The following is a 14108-nucleotide window of genomic DNA, read 5'->3' as shown; positions in this document are numbered from 1 at the left end:
CCATGAACACAGAATGTCTTTCCAAATGCTTAGGTCTTCATTAAATTCTTTTAGTAATTTTTTGTGGTTTTCTGCATAAATTTTCTGTACTTCTTCTATTAAAATGATTCTTTGGCATTTTAATCTTTTTGTTGCTATTGTAAATGGATTTTTTTCCCTGACGTCCTCCTCAGATTGTTCACTACTAGTGTACAGAAACATTACTGATTTTTGCATGTTGATATTGTATCCTGCCACTTTGCTGAACTCATTTATTAGTTCAAGCAGCTTTGTCATAGACATTTCAGAATATTCTAAATAGAAGATCATGTCATCCACAAATAGTGAGAGTTTTACTCCTCTTTTTCTATTTGGATGCTCTTTTTTTCCTTGTCTAATTGCTCTAGCTAGAATTTCTAATACAATATTGAATAACAATAGTAACAGTGGGCACCCTTAACATGTTTCCAATCTTAGAGGGAAATATTTCAACATTTCCTCACTGAGCATGATGTTGGCTGTGTGTTTTTCATATATGCCTTTTATCATATTGAGGAATTTTCCCACTTTCCTGTCTTCTGGAGTGTTTTTTTTTGTTTTTGTTTTTGTTTTTTTATGATAAGAGGATACTTTCCTTCTCAAGACTGCATAAGTTTTGATAAGTTGTGCTCTCATTTTCATTCATCTCAATATATTTAGAGGTTTCACTAACAATTTCTTGTTTGACCCACTGATTCTTTAGGAGTATACTTATTAACTTTCAAACATTTGCAAACCTATGCTTGTCCTATTACTGATTTCCAGTTTCATTCCGTTGTAAACTGAGAAGGTGTTTTGTAAAATTTTAATCTTTTTTATTTAATGAGAGCTGCATTATGATCTAACATGTGGTCTATCCTTGAAAGAGATCCATGGGCACGTGAGAAGAATGTATAATCTACTTAGTTTGATTGCAATGTTCTACATATGTCTGTTAGGTCTAGCTCATTTATTATACTGTTCAAGGTTCTGTTTCCTTCTCAATTTTCTCTAGTTGTTCTATCTAATGATGTGAATGCTATGTTGAAGTCTCCAGTTATTACTGTGGAGAAGTTTGTTTCTCCCTTCTGTTTTGCCAGAGTTTGTCTCATGTATTTTGGGGCAAATTTGGAGTCAAATGCGGAGTCAGCCTTAGGCTGTGTCCCTCTCTCTCCCCTTTCCTGGGGAGGTGTGTACATGGGGCCAGCTGTGTTTGTAGCCGAGAGCCCTGAGACCTGAGAATTCACTTCTGTATAGTGTGGGAGAGGGTGCCAGTATTTGCAGCTGTGGCTTATAACTTACAGTTTTCCCACCTAGGTTCTTTTCCTTTGCCCCTTTTTCCTCTGGGCAGTATTCAGTTTTCCCTGCTATCTTAACCCCCAAAAGATATTTTTTCCAGGCCATGTCTGCCTGTCCTCCAGCTATTTTTCTGGAGGAGAAGAAAGCACCATGTCTTTCTTGTCGACTATCTTCCCAGAATTCTCAGCCTTCTTTCTTTTACTGAAAATATGTTGGCAGAAATTTTAGGACAAGAGCCAATATAGAATAATTTCTTCACTTGTACAGATTTATTCATCTTGTTGAATGCATGCTCATAGCACATATCCTCAATAGAAGAGATGGTTGGCAGTCATCATTGACCATCCGAGTTGAGTGGAGCCAATCTCAGCGAGAGTTTCTAAGGAATATCCCCCTAAGAATTCATTTTAAATACCCCTGTGAAGAAAAAGAAAAATCCAGAAATTTGCTCAGGTAATTCTCCTCCAATTACCATATATCAGTGTCCTAGACCACCTTTGTTCTTCCTGAGGATACCTCCAGTCCATATTTCTTCAGGCAGGATTTTCCTTAAAACTAATCAGGCTTGCATGCATTACCTGCATAAACAAACGCTTTACCTACTCTCACCCTCTGTTGGTCTTTTTGCAGACATTTGTTTCCTGTTATTTAGTTTAATCAATAGCAGTTTTGTATTTATTCAGTTAGAAACATTTCACTAGGAAAGTAATTAAATCTTCGTTTTCCTATTTGACCACGTACATAGACCCTTTGAGCTGGAATTTAAGACTACCTAATCTCTCTCTAGTATACTGGGCCAAACTATAACATAATTAAAGTCTTGCTATAACTCAGATTTTTTTTAGACAGTTTAGTGTTCTGTTTCTTCCCCCAGTTCATCCAAGGTCAAGTCCACATGTAAGAAAACTATAATTTACTATACACTTCCATTAAAGAATGGAATATGGTTTGGAGTGATGCTAAATTGTATGACTGTTGAGAGTGAGGGAAAACATTTTTTTCCCTATTATTACAGGATGTGATCCTTTTGCACAGGAAATCTGCTTCTTTCACTCATCATGCTGTCCTTCAACCAGAGTATTTTCCACCCTGCAGTGCTTTTCCTTACTGGCATCCCTGGGCTACAAACCTCTTATGCCTGGATCTCCATCCCAATTTGTTGTCTCTATGCCATTGCCCTCTCTGGGAATGGCATGATCCTGTTTGTCATCATCACTGAGGGGAGCCTCCATGAACCCATGTACTATTTCCTCTCCATGCTATCCTTCACTGACTTGGGTCTGTGCCTATCCACATTGGTCACTATGCTTGTATTTTCTGTTTCAATGCTCTAGAAATCAGCTTTGATGCCTGTATTGGACAAATGTTTTTTAGCCACGGTTTCATGCTCATGGACTCCTCAGTGCTCCTGGCCATGGCCTTTGACCCCATCATTGCCATCTGTAACCCACTGAGATGTGCCACAATCTTAACCAATTCACGAGAGTGATTTTCAGCACAGCAAAACAGTAGAAACTAGGAAAAAGCTTACAATATTGCTTTAGGGTATAGGTTAAATAAAATATGAAGTATGCAGAAATTTGAATACCAATATCAGTCTATAGCTCTACATGATAAGCTAAAAATGTAGATTAGTAATTAGGGTACTTACCATGAAATTTTGTGTGTGTGTGAAAAGATATAGATAGACATTCCAAAATGTTAAAAGTGCTTATCTCTTGATAGTTGGATATTAGTTTGTTTATATTTTCTTTGTACTTTCCAGCATTTACAAATGTTTGAAAATGAGAATTTTATTTTTTAAATTATCCAATCATAATATAATTTACTTTAATGCCCCCCCAAAACAAAAAAGAACAACTTTTTTTTGGTTTGTCTTCCATAGGATCTTCATTCCTATGAGTCTTCACAATCTGACCTCTCCCTACACTCACTGTCCACTGGCTAGTTTCTAATGTGGCATCCAGGCTCATCTGTACCCATCGGTGTTCTCATAGTAGTCTACTACCAGTGCATCAGAACTACTTGAGGCTCTTGTTTAAAATGCAGATGCTCAGGAGTCTTGAATCTCTGGACTGTCCATGTGCCACTTGGGCCCTGAGCCTCAGCAGAGTTGCAACACCTACTCTCCAATTTGTTGGAATTATCCAGGTTAGCTAACAGGAAGGTGAAGATGGTCAATCACTATACCAGAACCAAGAGAGTCTACAACTGCAAGCAGAAGAATTGCATCCATCAGCCATGTGGGATTGAAGTCCCTTTTGGATTTAGAGGTGGAGTGGACATCATTATCCCAGAGTCCACAGGATGGAGGAATAAAATATGGATTAGAGTGGATTTACTGGTATTTTACTGTAGAACTACTGTGACTCTAGCAATGGAAGAAATTGTATCAACAATGTGGACACAGTAGCCACAGTAGTTGCTGAGGGCAGGGAGAAGGAAGACGAGATGTGATGTGGGGGCAGTTCTGGGACTTTTGTTGTCCTAACTGATATTATAGGGACAGATGCTGGACATTATATATCCTGCCTAACCTACTGAATGGACTGGGAGAGAATATAAACTACACTGTAAATTATAATCCTCCAAAATGTATTCACCAAATGCAATGAATGTGCCACAATGATGAAAGAGGTTGTTTATGTGAGAGGACTGGGGTGGGGTGGGAGTGGGATCTACGGGAACTGCTTATATTTTTTAATGTAACATTTTTTTGTGATCTATGTATCATTTAAAAAAGACAATAATAAAAATATAAATAAAAATAAATAAAATGCAGATACTTCAACTCCAATCCAGAACTACTTACTCAGAAACTCTTGCATTGGAGTCCAGGAATTTGCTGTCTTTTTGCCATAAAATCTCTATTTTATTTAATTTTCCCCCCAATTATATATATGTCTTTCTTTTTTTAGTTATTTTTATTTTTAAAGTAGCTTTAGATTGCATAAATGTTGCATAAATAATATAAGGGATTCTCATATGCTCAACTCCCTTGTCCTTCCAAACTTTCCCACATTAATAACATCCTTCATTAATGTGGTACATTTGTTATATTGATAAATGCATATTGAAGCAGTGCTACTAACCATGGACTACAGTTTACATTTTAGTTAACACTCTGTCATTGCAACTTGTACACTCCAGTTTGTTGGACTCACCCAGAACAACTATCAAGAAGATTATGTTGGACAATGCCCATCCCAAGGAACAGGGTGATTTTTCCAAATGTAAGCAAGATAGTTCCATCCTTTGACCATATGGGATTTAATGTCCCTCTCAATTAGAAGCAATGTGGGCATCACCATCCTCAAATCCTTAAGATTGGGGAATGAACAATGGACTAAATTAGACTTACTATTAATCTACTAAAGACATACTATTATCCTAGCAATAGAAGAACTCTTATCATTGATATAAAAGGGGTGTCCACCAGAGGTTCTGAGGAATGAGAGAAAGAAGAATAGGTGTAATATGGGAGCACTTTCAGGACATTGGAGTTGTCCTTCATGACAGTGCAGTGACGTATATAGGTCATTGTATATTTTGTCACAACCTACAAAGAATTTGCTTTTTATCAGACTACCTACAGTTTGTCATGAATGAATGCTAGAGTCACACTCCTCCTGGATCTAGGCTAAGATCTACTCCTGAAAGTGCCATGAGTGCATGCTCTTAAGTCTTTGATCATCTGGCTCTTTGGCTAAAATTCTCACACCCTCCCCTTTTTCCTTTGGTCTTCTATTGCATTTTTCATCCTTAAAGGTATGATTAATAAATCTTCTTCTATATGAAATCCTTTCTGTTATCCCCCATCAAATTTCCTCTTTTTTTTTTTTTTTGGTTATAGAAAAATCTTAAAGAATTGTATAGTCTTATATTATAGGTAGCTGGGTTTCTTCCTCTACTGACTTGAAATTTTTGAGAACAGTCACTGTATCCTGGAGCTTGATATATCTTGCACAGACCCAAGCACTGTGTTTCCTTTACAATAGATATTTAATATGTGCTTAATGAATCAAATTTATTTGAAACTAACTGCATATATATTCCTCTTGCATAGGTTGAGCATCTTCCATTAGACAAATACTTTTGTTAGGCAATAGGGTTAAAACAGTGAACAGTGAACCCACAGTGTCCATTGTAAGGGATTTACAACCTGACTAAACAGATCCAAATTGAAACTATATTTTCATCATTTCTTTCTTATTAAAGTATCCATTCTGCATAAAGCATTGCACCAGGTGCTAAGAGGAATCATAGATGTTGTTCTGTCTATTTCCCAGGAAGGGACTGAACTAATGGAAAACTAGTCAAACCAGGAAGCACTTAGTCTGATGAAAAAAAAATATTTCCATAGCTCCTAGAAGTGTACTGTTTAATAGAGAACACATAATACACATTCAAAGCTAAACAATGAAAGAGAAAAGTAAGTTACTTGAATTTCATGGATGTTCATGAAGTGCTTCAAAAACGACTTTTGAAGATAGAGCAAATATACTTTTGAATTTGTTTGAAAATAAGTACATTAGAGAATATTGTAATGAAAGCAATAACTTCTACTTTTGCTGCAGTAGAAAAAGTGCCTCATAATGTTTCAGAAGATTACAGATACCATTGCATACTATAGTTGTACATACATTGAAAAATTAAATTACATTTTAAACTACATTCCTTTTTCTTTTTTATAAAAGTGATAACATTTACAGAAAATTATATAAACTTTTTTTCCCTTTAACCTTACAGGCTACACTTTTAGTTTTTCCTACCATTTGTGTTGTGCTCTGAATTCAATTTTATCCAATACAGAAATCTGTACATTTCCACCATGTTTGCTTAACATCCTTGTTAAAACTTCCTGAGCCAATGCTAAGTAATAAACTGGTTAGCCTGAAGTAGAATTTGGAGGGGCAGGTAAGGAGGGGTCTGCCAAGATTGTAGGAACTCAAGGAGGTACTGTTTGAGAGTGTTTAGTAAATTGACATTTTTTATAACTGAAATGTTATAACTAAAGGGAAAATTTGATAAGTCTTGCAATTCAGGATCATACTGACAACCAAGCAGAAAACCCCACTATACTATGGAGCTTCAAATGAAGTGCCTAATTTCCTAATTGCTTTGTGAGGAACTCCTGAAGGAGAGATGAGGTTTTGCTGGAGAGGAGAAAGATGAAATTCCAAGTGGAGCAATTACAATTACTTAAATTCAAAAACCTCAGCATTGCCTGAAAAATCTTCCATAACAGGAATGCTGTCTCCCTTTCAGCTTCATCTCTTTCTCACTCTCCCATGTGTAAGCAATCTCAGGTGCACTGAGTGTATTCTTGTGACCAGATGAGCTTTTTCTTCTCTATGTTCCTTTTTCTCCCCGCCAAAATTGGTATTGACATTCCTGCAGGTTAAACACATATTCTTCTATGCTCTTAATATAAACATGCCCTGTTCTTTTAAGCAAATTTTAAGGCTGTTTCCTTACTAGATTGGGAGCCCTGGGGGGAAGTTGATCTGTTCAATTATCTGTATTACCAACGTGTTAGGTGTTTATAGTGCTTGATGGAAGAAAAATGAAGTGTTTATTTTTTTCCAACAAAAGCACAGTGGTTTCCAAATGATGGATAAAAGTCACCCAAGTAATGGAGGAAGATACATTTTTCAGCTGGGCCTGGCAGTTGTATGGGGGCAGGGAGTCAGCTTCATGGATATAGCAGGTCTTTTTGTTTGGGAGTTTTCAGTAAGAATTAATATTTAATAAGATGCACCAGGACATGAGATTGAGTAAATATAATACCAGTCACTGCATGGGAACTACAAAGGTGAGCACCATGAAAAGCAAGAGGAAGGAAACTCTGGTGAGAATGAGGCCCTGGGAAGCTTTATACTATGGCTGACAGGTATCTCCACGAGGAGTTTTCTGATTTTGAGACTCCAGACAGCCTGCATCATGGCTCCTTGTATGTAATATGCTTTCTATCCCTGATCGTAACACCTCCCCCAACTCCTTGAAAGAAAAACCCTCTATAATTGGTACGTAAAACACCTGCTTTTAGGGAACATACCATCCTTAACATACACTGTTTTCCTTGAGAAGGAAAAGTTTTTATTAGCTACTAAGAGTTTTCAGAATGGTCTGAAAGTTATTTTCCTGAAATGTGTATTACATGGGGCATTCTAGTTTAGCTGGCAGGTTCAATTGGTCTGTGTGTCATTTTCCTTGTTGCTGAGAGCAGGCTGTTAATATGTCCACGGACTTAGTTTGATGTGAGTTTCCAGGTTGTCTGTGCCACACTTCAAAACTGTCACCTAAGACCACTTGCCACTACCACCACCACCAAACGCATTCTCAGCTACCACTTTGAATGCCTCCTTGCATTGGTGAGCATATTAGATATTTTGCAAATGTTACCTGATTTTATCCTTACCAGTTAATGCTATTGGCAAGCTACCAATTTCACAGAAAAGGATTCTTATAAAAAGAGATTTTTGGAGCTCCCCAGCTAGTTGGTGGCAGAGCCAGCTTTTAAACCTTGGCCTCACCAGTAACCATATTGCTGTCTCTCTGTAAATCAGAGAAGACAGATAAATTAAGGTAGGCTGGCATAGAACCTTACACATGCTTTTACATTGGAACAGAGTATTGTCTTCAGAAGAGGAGAGACTATCAACAAATGGATGAGGAGGGCAAAAATTTATCCTACAATACAATTGACAGTTTTCCATCAGGAAAAAAAAAACCACAAAATCAAAATAATCTAAAATGTATAACCTATATATAATATGCAAAATACACAGTTTGTGTGAATGTGGGAGAACTCAATGTGATTCTACAGTAGTCACATGTATTGTTTCATGCAATAAATGGTAATTCAAATAGTCAAAATTAGAGTGTGCTGAGATCTTGGGACATGTCCAGAATTCTTTTTTGGTTTATGACTCTAAAATTTAATTTATGTCAACACATCTAATTGTCTGTCCATACTGCTGAAATAATAATACAAGGTATTGGGAAGATAACGAATAAGCCATTTTCCAGCCTGCTAATAGTTAAATGCAGTTGAAGAGCCATACTGGAATATTACTCTGGATGACACAATGGAAAGGCCACAGTTCTAGATACATATAAATATAAAAAGATGTGAATCCACAGGAAGGAATAAGTGCTTTTGGTTTTATTTGAAAGGAGTGATACTATAGAATGCTTCTTAAAATTAAAAAAAATGCATTTTAAATTCATGGATGAGTCAATGGATCTAATAAAGAGTCAAAGAATTTATTGAGGCTTATTCAAAGAAGAAGGAACTACATGAGTCAAGCATAGCACAGTGGTATGAAAGAACTTGCCATATTAGGTAGTTTGAAGAATGAAGAAAAGTCCAAGTTTACAATATCAAAAGGTGCCTAGGGAGGGGAGACAGTGGGAAGCAGCACAAATGGCTTGGGAAGAACTTTGCTGGAATAAACAGTTTTGATTTCATGCTGACGTGAATGATGAGCTCCGGCACAAGATGTGGCATGAAGGAATACTTTAGAAATATCGCAATGGCATCCAATATGGAGAAAGCACTTATACTCAGAGTTAGGCAATTACTTATGAGAATACTGCTGTGGTTAGTGCAAAAAAACTGATGAAAGTGATATGTAAAGTCTTGGCAAGGACTGGAGGGTAAGGATGGTCAGGCAAGGAACATTTCAGAAGACAAACCTATGAATGTTTAGAGACTAGATGGTCTTGATTGTTAATAGCATTAATTTAAGGAGAAGATGAGGTAAGCAGAATTCTAGAAGGATCCCCAAGATTCCCTCCCCTATTCTATTTGTCTTACGTAATACCTAAGGGGGCATGGGAGAGGAGAATAAGATGGCATATTAGACCAGTGATTATTTTATATTACACAGCAAAGGAATTTTACTGATGTAGTTAAGATCCCTAATCACTTTGAATTAATCAAAAGGGAGATTATCCTAAGTGGGCATGATCTAATCTTTTAAAAAGAGACAAAAACCAGAAGAGATTATCCTGCTGTCTTTGAAGAAGTGAAGTGCTGAGTATGACAGGGACACATGGTGATTCTGAGAAACCCCAGGCAATAGTAAGCTGGAAAACAGAAACCTTAGTATTACAATTAAAATGCACTAAATCCAAATGAGCTTGGGAGAAGTCCTGAGCTCTGATGGCCGTGTAGCCCTGGTTAGCCCCTGAATTTTCCTTCTCATGAAACCGTGAACAGAGAACCCAGCTATGTTGTGTCCACACTTCGATTTACAGAATTGTGAGAATAAGAATGGCATTGTTTAAGCCAATGGATCTGTGGTATTTTTCACACAGCAATATAAAACTAATACAACAGTAAAAAAGAACAGATTCCAACGTATGTGTGAATCATTAAAGAGAGAAAGGAGAATAGATAGGTCATTCAGTAAGCTGTTGGTGAAGGATATGCACCTAACAGGGAGGTGGGGTTGATAAGAAAGTTAAAACAAAAAGAAAACAACAACAACAAAACCCAAACCTATGTTTAAGCTGAAAAAGAAGTAGGGATATTTATAAACTGTGATAATGGTAAAAATAAAAGGGAATAATTTTTTAAAGTAGAAAAGGAAATATTTTTATGATTACTTCCTAGGGGAGAAAGAAAGCTATTCATTCATTATTTTTCCAAAGTTTAGGAAATGTCCAAATTCCTTACTCATTTAAATATGACAAGATATTTTATGCATCACACTGAATTGTATTTGTTTGCTTACACATTTATTTTCTAACTATGCTATGAAAGTCTTAGGGGGCAGCTACCATACCCAATTTATTCTTATCACCAAAGTCTAGCAAAAGTCTGGATTACAGTATGCTCTCAGTAATGTTTTATGTTAGAGTAAGCTAAAGTTCAGCATTTTTGAGAGACTGCATAGTAGAGCTGTCTTTGGAAAGGATAAAGAACTCTTCCTTTGAATTAGGAAGGAATAGAAAGAATGAGAAAAATATAGCTAAGGAGGTAGAAGGGACCAAATGAGAGGATGTTAAACAGTGGACTTGCCTAAATGAAACTTAAATAATAATCCCATGTTTAATGCTAAGCTATCAGAAGAAAAGATGAGTGGATAAATGGAAAGGTGGAAATGGGGTTGAGAACAAAAGTAGGAGAGGAAGGAGATACATGTTTCATATAATTTGTAAATTAAAACATTTTTAAGCATTGGTAGCTAATATTTCATAAATATTTACCATATACCATTTATTATGCCAAGATTAATTTAATCCTCAGAACAAACCTATGGGGTAGGTATATCATTATTATTTTAGTGATGGGGAAACTGATGCAAAGAAAATTTGAGTACCTTGTCAAGTGGTGACTCAAATGGTAAATGTCAAGCTTGATCCCGAGTACAGAATATGCAATAAGACAAAATTGCCTTGGGATGCAGAATAAATTTCAGAGTAAATTATCTGTGATACTCATTCTGGAGATACTCCACATTCCAATAATTCTGTTTATACAACTGTTTTGATTGATCAGAATTGTTTTGTAGTATGCAAGTTACTTACAGACAGTTCAAATTCTGATATTGCAAATAGACTGCATGCTTATCCAGGATATTAAAACAACTGCTAATAAATACTAGGGGCCCAAATAAGTATTAGCTCTATATTTAGAAAGGAGATATTATTCTGATTAAAAGAAAACATCCAGTTGATGAAGAGATGGTTTCTCGTTTGGGCCTCCAGAACCTAAAGTAATTCCCTTACTATATGAGAATCACTGCATACATGGTTTACTATTCCTCTAAAATTTCATCCAAAGATTTAAATACATTTCAGTAAATATTTACTCACTGACTACTATTTGAAGTCATAATATAGTGGGTTCAAATCCAAACTTCATCACTTAACAGAATTAAAACTTCAACCAAATGGAATATTGTTCCAGTGTTAGTGTACAAATTCAATATCCTCATGTAAATAATTTATTTCCTGTTTTTGCCCTTTTGTTTGATGTGGTCTTAGCTTTTTGTTTTTTGGATTTTTGTTTTTGGGGTTTTTTTGCATGTGTGTGTGTTTAAACCAGTCTATATGAGCGCTTTTCATAATATGGACATTACATTTACAAATATTTTCCTGGTGTAAAAACTAATTTCAAGTTAAATATATAATAAAGAAAGCAGTTTAAAATTTCAGGACTCAGCTTCAAATTCTTCAGGTTGAGTTCAATTTGTAGCTTTCCAAAATACCACATCCTTTTCTTGCTTACTGGTATTCCTGGGCTGGAAGCCATCCACACCTGGATCTCCATTCCATTCTGCTTTCTCTATATAACTGCCTTCTCAGGAAACAACCTGATTATTTTTCTCATTGTCAATTAGCCCAGCCTCCACAAACCCATGTATTATTTTTCTCTCTGTGTCGTCTACTGACCTCAGCTTGTCCTTATCCAATCTGGCCTCCATGATGGGTATATTTTAGTTCAATGTCAGGGAGGTCAACTTTAGTGCCTGCTTGTTTTAGATGTTATTCATTCAACTCTTTACCCTCATGGACTTGTAATGCTGTTGGCCATGGCCTTTGTTTTGTGGATATCTCTAATCCTCTTAGGTATGCCACCATTTTAACTGGCTCAAAAATAGCCCAGATTGAGATGGCAATTGTCATCAGGGGGACACTAATGCTGACAGCAATGGTTGCACTTTCTAAATGATTGTCCTTCTGCCGCAACCATGTGCTCCACCACTCCTACTGCTTCCACCCTGGTGCAATGAAGCTCTCGTGCACGGATGCCAGGATCAATAGTGCCATTGTGTTGACTGCCCTGATCACCCCTGCTGGGGTGTAGTCAACCTTCTTTGTTCTTTCTTAGGTTTTGATCATCAGGACTGTCCTCAGCATTGCATCTCCAGAAGAGAGGAAGAAGGCCTTCAGCACATGTATCCCCCATATTGGAGCCATGACTGAATTCTATATTCCATTAATCTGTCAGTCCTTTTTCCATAGATTTGGGAAATGAGCACCAGCCTATGAACATAGTCTTCTAATACCTATCTGCTGATCCCACCTATAATGAACCCCATCATCTACAGTGTGAAGACCAAGCAGAAACATAGGGCTGTGCTAAAAATTTTCCATTCTAGGGCAACAAAGCACTACATGAATTTTCCAAGTGCTTCTGATTCTCTTTACTGTGTGGAGGAGGAAAATGCCATTCAGAGAGTTTAGAATGTTTAAACTCTTATTTTGGCAAATATTTTCCGAAAAGATCACTTTTTAATGTAAGAAGACTGTAGGCTGAGAGAGATAAATATGAGCTGGGTTTTCTTAAGAATCTCACTCTTTTCCTGGGAAAACCACAAAGAAAATAAGAATACTTCTTTATTTAAGATGGAAGATATTCAATGACCTAGAATTCCAATGACCTGGCTTTGCTTTCTATGTGGTTTATTTTGCTTTTAAAACACAGAAAAGCAAGTCTCTGCTTATTGCTTTCGATTTCTAGTATATAGAGTAAAATGGAACCATTCTTGCTCACAAATTAAAATAAGTATATTAATAATAAAAAAATACCACATCTTATCATCTCAAGCTGCCATAGACAAATGGTAATGCCTTTGGTAAGTGAATTGTTTCAGAATATTCTTACTCTCCTTCCTTGCTTTGGCCTCCCTGTCCTCATTAATAGCTAATATCGTCCTCAGTAAATTTCTTACTCCTTTGTCAGTCACCTTTTCCCTTTTTCTTCAGGACAGGTTTTTAGTACCAGAATTTCTGTGAAAAATAACTCTTTTTAATTCAATTCCAATCTGTGTAGTTTCCTCAGAAATACTAGTTTCCTCAGAAATACTAATATCATAACTTGCTGCTTGATAAATCTAAGTTATATCTCCAAATAAGTAATTATTCTTTATAGTCTTGAGATAACCAGGATTCAAATGCATAACATATTTTAATCTGGTTTGATTTATGATGCTATCTTGGGGCCCTCTCTTTAAGAGAGGTTGAAGTAGAAATTGAAGGCTCTAGACAGGAAGGGACTACACTTGTTAATTTCACAAGGAAAATTTAATACAAGACCTTAGATAAGCAGGTATTGGAGGACTGAAAAGGCCAAAAGGGAACACAGAAATAACATAGAGATAGTAACTGCAAAAAGTTTCTTCCACATAGGTAGTTGTAGGAACAGAGAGAGAAGGTTATGGTGTAATAAAACCTAGAAACTTGGTAAGGGTCTCCCCAGGGCTATGGCTCAGACCTATAACAAGCTGATACCAGGATGGTGCTGGTAATTTAGGAACTCAGATGAGGAACTATGTGGAGCCAAGACCCCAACCTATGAGAAAGGAACATTTCCTGGCTTGAGTGCGTAACTCCAGTTTCCTACTAGTGTCTCATGGGCCATAATGTTAAAAGTCTCCATTTTCTACTATTTATTTACTTTGTGTTCAAACTTGTGAGATGCAAACAGTAGAAATCTTCATTTCTAATCCTCCAGGAGCTAATTGGTTGGGAAACAAGAGACATACCCAAATGCTTTATTGAATATAAGAGCATATATGTGTGTGTGTATATATATATATACACACACATATATATATAAATATATATATATATAAGAGCACACACACAAACACACATACACGTGCATACATTTGGTGGCCATATGATTTACACAAAAATCTGAGAAAGGAGTATGGGAGTAGAGGGATATCTTTTTGTCTAAATGAATCCAATAGCATAGCCAACAATTTGATTACTATAATACAATATTAAAATTGGATTTTTCCTTTCCACTTCTGGCTGAGGCAGGAAAATAATAGATCCCACATTCCAAA

The 14108-nt window shown here is 36.4% G+C and overlaps 1 pseudogene; it reads left to right on the top strand.

The window, feature by feature from the left end:
- Positions 1 to 2354: 2354 nt before the first annotated feature.
- LOC101436050 (olfactory receptor 51F2-like) lies at positions 2355 to 12498 on the top strand (annotated as a pseudogene).
- Positions 12499 to 14108: the final 1610 nt, after the last annotated feature.

Source organism: Dasypus novemcinctus, chromosome 10 (genome assembly GCF_030445035.2).
Source record: "Dasypus novemcinctus isolate mDasNov1 chromosome 10, mDasNov1.1.hap2, whole genome shotgun sequence".
NCBI classification, from domain to species: Eukaryota; Metazoa; Chordata; class Mammalia; order Cingulata; family Dasypodidae; genus Dasypus; species Dasypus novemcinctus.
This window is presented reverse-complemented; position numbering and strand designations above follow the sequence as displayed.